The sequence below is a fragment of the Lepisosteus oculatus genome, chromosome 7, assembly GCF_040954835.1.
Source record: "Lepisosteus oculatus isolate fLepOcu1 chromosome 7, fLepOcu1.hap2, whole genome shotgun sequence".
Lineage (NCBI taxonomy): Eukaryota > Metazoa > Chordata > Actinopteri > Semionotiformes > Lepisosteidae > Lepisosteus > Lepisosteus oculatus.
The window spans coordinates 55817049-55824621 of NC_090702.1; the positions used below are offsets into that span (position 1 = coordinate 55817049).

Below are 7573 nucleotides of genomic sequence, written 5' to 3' on the forward strand. Positions count from 1 at the left end.
GCAAGAGGCGGTCACACATGATACTGCAAGGACTGCAAGACAACTGTTGTTAATGTTCACAGTTATTTCCTGTTTTTGTTGTTGTACTGTTTTGTTTTCCTATTATTCTCCTCATTTGTTTATTGTTATTTCAGCAATGAAGGTTGAAATTTCAGTCCAACAACGAGTGCTGTGTTTCATTTTTCCACCAGTATATATATACAGTATATGGCACTAATCAGCTATAAAACTTGAGAAGAGGAGACAATCTGTGATCCAAACAGTTGTGGGAGTATGGAACAAGCTGCCCAAGCCATATTGTTAAAGCTTTTAAACCAGCTTGTTTCAAGAAACAGTTGGGTGGGACCCTTGGAATGGTCAGGTACTAGCAACCACACAGACCTAAACTTGATAGAAACTGATTAAAAGTACATAGACCACACACAGACAACAGAGCACATACAGCTGAGCATTAAACAAATAAGACCTTTCAGAGGACAAAACGGACAAGCAACGAAAAGCACTGTCTGGTATTTTGTGCTCTTTCCAGTCATAAACAAAGATCTTGGGCTACTCAGTATAAACTAAACTATTGCTTAGTGGTATGAGACAATACATTCTTTTTCCTGTGCTTCAGTTTTAGCCTGTGAAAACACTGTGCTGTAATCTGTACAATCCTAATCTTCAGTTAATGCAACGACCTTGCTTGAGGTTACAGTGTAATGCTTAACCCACGCAGCATTGATTTACCAAACTCTAACTTGCGAAATGAAAAATAACTCTGAGATATGAACTTCTCACTTGTGAGCCAATGTCAGGAGTATTTTTTTAAAAAAAAACATGCAATAAATCAGGAATTCCTCTATTACAAAACTAAGACAAAGGTGGAATAAACATTTTTAAAAACCTAATCATCATATGTGTTTGGCACCCAAAAATGGTGACTCAAGGCTTCCAACTCTGCACAAACAGTGATAATTCATCTTCGTGGAATTTAACCTCCTGGTGTACATTCCCTCAGCTAAACGGTCAGTGCTATACAAATGGTTACCTGTAGGCACGCTGTGCGTCTCTGGAGCCTGACTTACATGCCAGTTACTTTGTTCATGACATCTGTGACCAGCATTGAAGAAGCAGAGAAGGTAAGGGCTGTGGACATACAGCATTTTGTAAGGGTATTGCTGGTGCCCATTTAGAAAGGTACTCAGACATTCAGAATGCGTCAGTGAAATACATAAAACTGTTTGAACGGCTACAAAACGGGAAGTCTTTTGAGATAAGTGTTAGCCAAATGATTTCTAATACACCTTCACGGATACTTAAATACGGAGGTAATTTTGTCTGAACGCCAGGCAGCGGAAGTTAAGAGTGCATCATGAGCTTCTGAGCGGCGTAACATCAGAATACACATCACCTTGCGTGACGTACTGTACATCCGCGAGCAAAACAAATGACATTTTAAAAACCGGAGAATCAAAGAATCCAAACAGCATTCTCGAAATAACCTGCAGCAGATAAAACAGGGCCGAGGGAACTGGCAGTAGAGACACGAGTTAAAGAAACACCTGCCCACAGGTAACGGCCTCTCCTCCCAGCAGGTGGGCTGCGGGACTGGGTTTCAGCAGCGCCCCCCCTCGTGCCGGCAGGCTCGCGCCGACTCCGTGAACCGCGGTGTTGCTCTCCCGTTTGCGGAGCCGCGTCATTCCCCCACTTCCCCCTGCATCGGCGTCGGCGGGGGTCCCGCCCTCTTGCAGACCACCGTGGTGGCCCCCTCGCAATCCCACCCCGCCCCCACCGGGGCAACGGGCCCACAACGGGCCCCACAACGGGCCCCACAACGGGCCCCACAACGGGCCCACAACGGGCCCACAACGGGCCCCACAACGGGCCCCACAACGGGCCCCACAACGGGCCCCACAACTGCCTCCATCACCTGCAATCTGAGTCATCTCCCCGCAACCTCACCTCCATTACACCCGCCCCGGCTATGCTTATAAACAAGGCTAAACACAGCATTCCTCTTTCAGATCCCACTTATCCTTTCTGCAGGACAGAAGGCGGCACACAACACGCTAGCTCACTCACAAAGGCACCCCCTCCCGCTCTCAGGCTTTCCCCCCAGCTGACCTGGACGGGGCACCAACACCCTTCACTGTCCGGAACGCCACAGGCAGCAGCAGAAGGTAGGGAGGGGTAAAAGAATAAAACAAAAATGTACTTAAAAAAAAAACACAGCTTTTCTGGAAGGTTATTTCTCTCACGTTTATCATTCAGGAGGAATTCGGGAATTGAAAGGTCTGGCCGTGAAATACGCCTCATTAAGACCTGATCTGATATTGTACGGCAGAACTACCCCTCATACCAGGCTGGCATTCACAGGCGATATGAAATGTGTTTTTATTTTTTAATTCCAGGGTATTGAGTGTTCTAAAATAGCACACGCTGAAATACTCCACTGGGACGGTATTTTGGAACTGTGCTGTCATGTAGGAATGTTACGCAATGCAAACAAGAGCCTTGTTCAGAAGGCTTGTCTCAGCTAGTCCCCTCCTCGGGTTTCACCGTATTCTAAGGAAGGCTGATCAAGGGGTTTGCGCCGCCGTCCTCGTTACACTTGTTAAGAGTGGCGAAAACACACCATGAGCAAACCAGTTTCCCCGATTCCAACAGTAACACACAATTAAACCAAGGTGGTTCCACAGGACAGCGAGGCAGAACATACAATCCCAGAAAATGTTCTGCCGTAAATGCTGTAAATGATTTACTTGTTTTTTCACAAAGTACTTCTCATGCTCAGTAAGAATGGGCCAGAATGCACTGAATGGCTTACAAAAAACAATACATCAAGCACTTTTTAATACTACAGTTTTCATGTCATAATATTTTTTATCTCATGCATACAACTTCCTCTTTCCAGCTCTACCATTTCACTATCTATAGATTCTGAACGGACATTACAGAATGCGTTTTTTAATAACGCACACCCTAGAGATACAGAAGCACACACTAGCACCTGGGTGGGTAATCCTGGACCTGGGCGGACACTGTCTGCAGGTTTTCATCCAAACTCAGCTTTTAATTACCTAGATCAGCTCATTATTGATTTAATTGCACCAATGTTGTAACTTCTCCCAACCCTTCAAGTGCTGGTGCTTTGAAGAGACTGACCCTCCAGGACCGGGACTAGACAGCCCTGCTACAGACACACTGACCCTCCAGGACCAGGACTGGACACTCCTGCTACAGACACACTGACCCTCCAGGACCAGGACTGGACACTCCTGCTATAGACACACTGACCCTCCAGGACCAGGACTGGACACTCCTGCTACAGACACACTGACCCTCCAGGACCAGGACTGGACACTCCTGCTACAGACACACTGACCCTCCAGGACCAGGACTGGACACTCCTGCTACAGACACACTGACCCTCCAGGACCAGGACTGGACACTCCTGCTACAGACACACTGACCCTCCAAGACCAGGACTGGACACTCCTGCTATAGACACACTGACCCTCCAGGACCAGGACTGGACAGCCCTGCTACAGACACACTGACCCTCCAGGACCGGGACTGGATGGCCCTGCTACAGACACACTGACCCTCCAGGACCGGGACTGGATGGCCCTGCTACAGACACACGGACCCTCCAGGACCGGGACTGGATGGCCCTGCTACAGACACACGGACCCTCCAGGACCAGGACTGGACACTCCTGCTATAGACACACTGACCCTCCAGGACCGGGACTGGACAGTCCCATTGTCTGTCTCCGCCCTAACATGTCCACAGTCGCTGGTCTCTTTCCAAACTACCCTGCTTTGACTGGAGCTGGGCAGATGCCTGGCACCGGTGTGACCCTGCGAAACAGCCCGACTCTTAGGAGCCTGACCACTAACAGGGTTATCCATGCCATCCAGCTATGGCAGTTGGACAGCACCCCCTAGTGGTGGGGGCAGCTTGATAGCTTCCAGTCCATAGCCTGAAGCCAGCTGTCTCACCTACAGGCGAGGGCTGACAAGCCCATTGGAGTATGTTTAATATGCCTTTCACGCGTGTCAACCGATACGCAATAACACACGTTCGCGCCGTCCCAAAGGAGGCTGTCACCAGAAGAGCCGACGGTCAACTCAATGTGGGCAAAGACCTTGGATTCCCGAAGGAACGGCAATGACCTCGAGGCAATGAGGTCAATCAAGAAGCAACTCAACCTTCCAACAACCCTGAACCGTCACTGTACTCGCAGCGATAAGGCGGAGAAGCCTGTCCAATCACAACACTACTTTGCAAGCCGTTAGAGATCCCTCATGTACATTTCAACACAGGCCTCCAACAGACAGTGCTGGAATAAGTGCACGCTTACGATTTCACCCTAAAGCAACTTCTCAAATCTATTTCCGGGGTTTCCTGTAAAAGTTTTGAAAAGATTCTTGAGTTTCATAGAAACCACTAAAAGCAGGAACTGTTTGCAGCTGCCTGGTATTAAGAACATGACACATCAAGCTGTATGTCACATTATTTTAAACACTCTCTCATGTACTCTATTCCAATATTGCCAATTTTGCGAACGGACGTTTTTTTATACAAAGCAGCAGACTCTGTGTCCAGTTGTACAGCCAGGGCATTTTACTGGAGCAGTCCAAGTTAATGACCTCACTCAAAGGTACAACAACGGTCTCGGACCTGGTATTGTACTTGAACCCACAACCTTCCAGTTCGGTAGCAGTATTTCTTAAGGAGCAGCTGCATTCTCAGGCAGTCTCAGACTGCTAAACATACTCCGACACGCTAGTGGTATTATGTTTTAATAATATCAAGGTGTTGTTTTACAGTATGCATGCATTATTCAGTAGGCACTGTTGTATTTTATTTATATGTGGCTGACACTTTTACCCAAAACAACTAATATACACAAATTCCTCTAGGAGAGAATTCCTCTAAGGGAGAACCTTATTGCAGCAATAGGCACAGAGACACTTGGGATTTGAACCCACAACCTAGATCCCCAGCGCCCTACCTCGACTCCACACCGTTCCCCACTAGACGCTTGGGAAGGCGGTACTGGAAAGTAAAACAGGCTTTCAGCACTATTTCAAAACAGCGCTACTTACAACAGAGTGCGAAGAACCAAAAAAAAAACAGTTCCCGTGCTCGCTGCCTTCTAGTCATTGAAAAAAAGATCCAGCCTTCGAGTTAAAGACGGAGTGCTGCCCCACCCGACCCACGGAGAGACTCGTCAGGCAGCACGGTCTCTCCCGCAGGCGCATCTCCGAGCAATCACTTTCCACAGAGCTGCACGGCTCTCAGGGAGCGGGGATGAAGGGGGTAGCTGTAGCCTCTTTAAAGGCTTCCAGCCCCGGGCATCCCCTCACCGCTATCACACGGATGCCCTTGGGCGTCGTGAAGAGCCCGAACACGTATTTACACGGGCAGCGTGTCTCTGGAACAGGAGAGCAAAGAACTACGAGGAAGAATTCGCCCCCCTGCGTTATAAAAACAGCCACCCCTTATTTGTGCACAAAATCAGGTCCCGTAATTCCCTGCTGGTTAGATTAAAGAGTTAAGTCGCCGAATAACAAGCGAAGAGTGCGTGTTGTTTTAAAGAATAGACTCATTATTCACACGTATAGAGGAATGCCTTTTCAGCGGGGTGATTTCCTGAAAAGTAATACACCACCCAAACGACGGAAGCATAACTTAAATCATTATCGTATTTCTGAGAGTTCCACGTTGTCAAAAAAAAGTAAAGAAAAAGTTTTTTTTTTAAAAAAAACAAAGTCTGAAGCAAGGGACTAGTCTGCGCCGAGCACTACCGTCACTGCTCGAAAGTTTTCGCTGTCTGTCGATGGAAAGAAAAAAACCTTTTCAAGTTCTTTCCTGACATTATGCATCAAATACATCATAAAACACCCCCCTCGCCCTTCCCACGTACAGATTAAGTGAAGTCTCCAGGCTGTTACACAGTTACAGCGAGTTCACCTCCTGCGCCGCGACTCCGAGTCAAACTACAGCTCCGCGTTTCTCAACTACCCGCAAACAGCGACTGTCAGGGGGAAAGCGTGGCATTCTTCCTTTACCTTAAAACTGCGATTTCCCCTGCCAAAGCAACGCGGTTTCGAGACCGTAGCTTCTCTCTCCTGCGGCGTTTCCTGCTTTTTCCCTTTTCTGGTCAGCTCCTGTCACGGCCCGAGACTGGGAGCGGCGCGCCTCTCTGACGTCACAACCCCGCACCCAGAAGTTTTCTGCAGAGGGAACTTTTCTGCCGGCGTGACGTCACCTCGGGCCCCGACTGGACACACGTGGAGGCTCGTCTAGGGGCAGCGCCGCGCTGCAAGGTCTCCTCAATGTCAGGCGAAGGAAAGAGCTGCAGTCGCAGGCCGGGAAAAACGTTTTCCGTGCCCGTGGTCTAGCTGTAACGGTACGCTATCATTTCCAGGAAGCCCTATGATCTTGTCTTATTTCCTGCCCGAATCGCTAGGAAAAGTCCATAAAAAGGCGCAGAAGATTTTGGATGACTGCGGGGGTAACAGCAACTTTTAACTGGAGAAGGGTTGTTTCGGTCTGTCTGGGTAAATCTTAAAAAACGATCGTCTTCCGTAGAGCTCACCCCGCGACACGCAGGCTGAAAAACTTTCCTGTGCGCCCTCCCCACCCATTCTCATTGCCAGACTCGGTAACTCGACGTTTCAATTCGAACCAATACTTACAAAGGAGAATTGAAAGTACAATCACGCCGGCATTTCCCATTTCCCCCCGACTTTTTAACTTCCGCATATCGGTTGCGGTGGTTGGGTTTCGTTTACTGTATAGAACAGGTTGAGATCCCCGCACACGGGCATTCCCCAAGACTGGGACGTTTTAAAATTAAAACCATCCCGGACAGCAGATAGAAGAAGCGTACTATTTTAGGGATGACCCTGACAACTCAGAATTAGATCTCTGAGCTAGCTAAGGGATTTCTGGACTAGCTCAGATTACATTTCAGAGATACCAGGACTTTATATTCATACAGACGAACGAGTACAAATTGAAGCACAGCACGTCTTAATAAGAGACACATAGACCACATCATGTATGCGGTTTTTTTTTTCATTTTACTCTGATTTAATCGTATGAAAGGGAAAACAAAATCACTATTACAGGAATTCTTCAGCGAATACTGTGCACCCTAATAACGAATTAGAGCAATGCTGTGTCGTATCACTGTAAAATTAAGCCAGCCAACAGAAATAACACTGTTATCTCCTCACCTGTTTTTTTCCCCACACAATACAAAAGGTGACCATTTCGGTCCTAGAATAACGTTATTGTTCAACAGTTTATTAATAAAAATAAGTTAAGACAAAGAAAGCACCAGAAGTAGAAAAGTATTAAAGGTTTTGCATATTGCATATCGGACAACCATACATATTCAGATATTCAGTATTACACAGGAAATAAGTTCACAGGCCCGCGGACGTCTGGACAGCAGGGCTCATGTATGGTTCCCATAGTGCACGTTGGGTTCAGTGGGGGTGGGGGTGACTCTGTCAACAATGCTCTCTTTGAATAATGCCCTAAATTCACAGACCAGATTCATGAGTTCTAC

At 47.5% G+C, this 7573-nt stretch overlaps 1 protein-coding gene across 8 annotated transcripts in view; it reads right to left on the reverse strand.

The window, feature by feature from the left end:
- pacsin2 (protein kinase C and casein kinase substrate in neurons 2) overlaps positions 1 to 6841 on the reverse strand; it is a 32943-nt gene extending 26102 nt beyond the window's left edge. For 3 of the 8 annotated variants that reach the window (XM_069192850.1, XM_069192842.1, XM_069192843.1), the window contains exon 1: positions 6063 to 6670. The gene's annotated coding sequence lies outside the window, so the exon portion shown is untranslated. Of the gene's footprint in view, positions 1 to 5096; positions 5718 to 5917; positions 6005 to 6062; positions 6671 to 6692 lie in introns of those variants that run through there. The other 5 variants (XM_069192851.1, XM_069192849.1, XM_069192848.1 and 2 more) reach the window with 4 other exon arrangements.
- Positions 6842 to 7573: the final 732 nt, after the last annotated feature.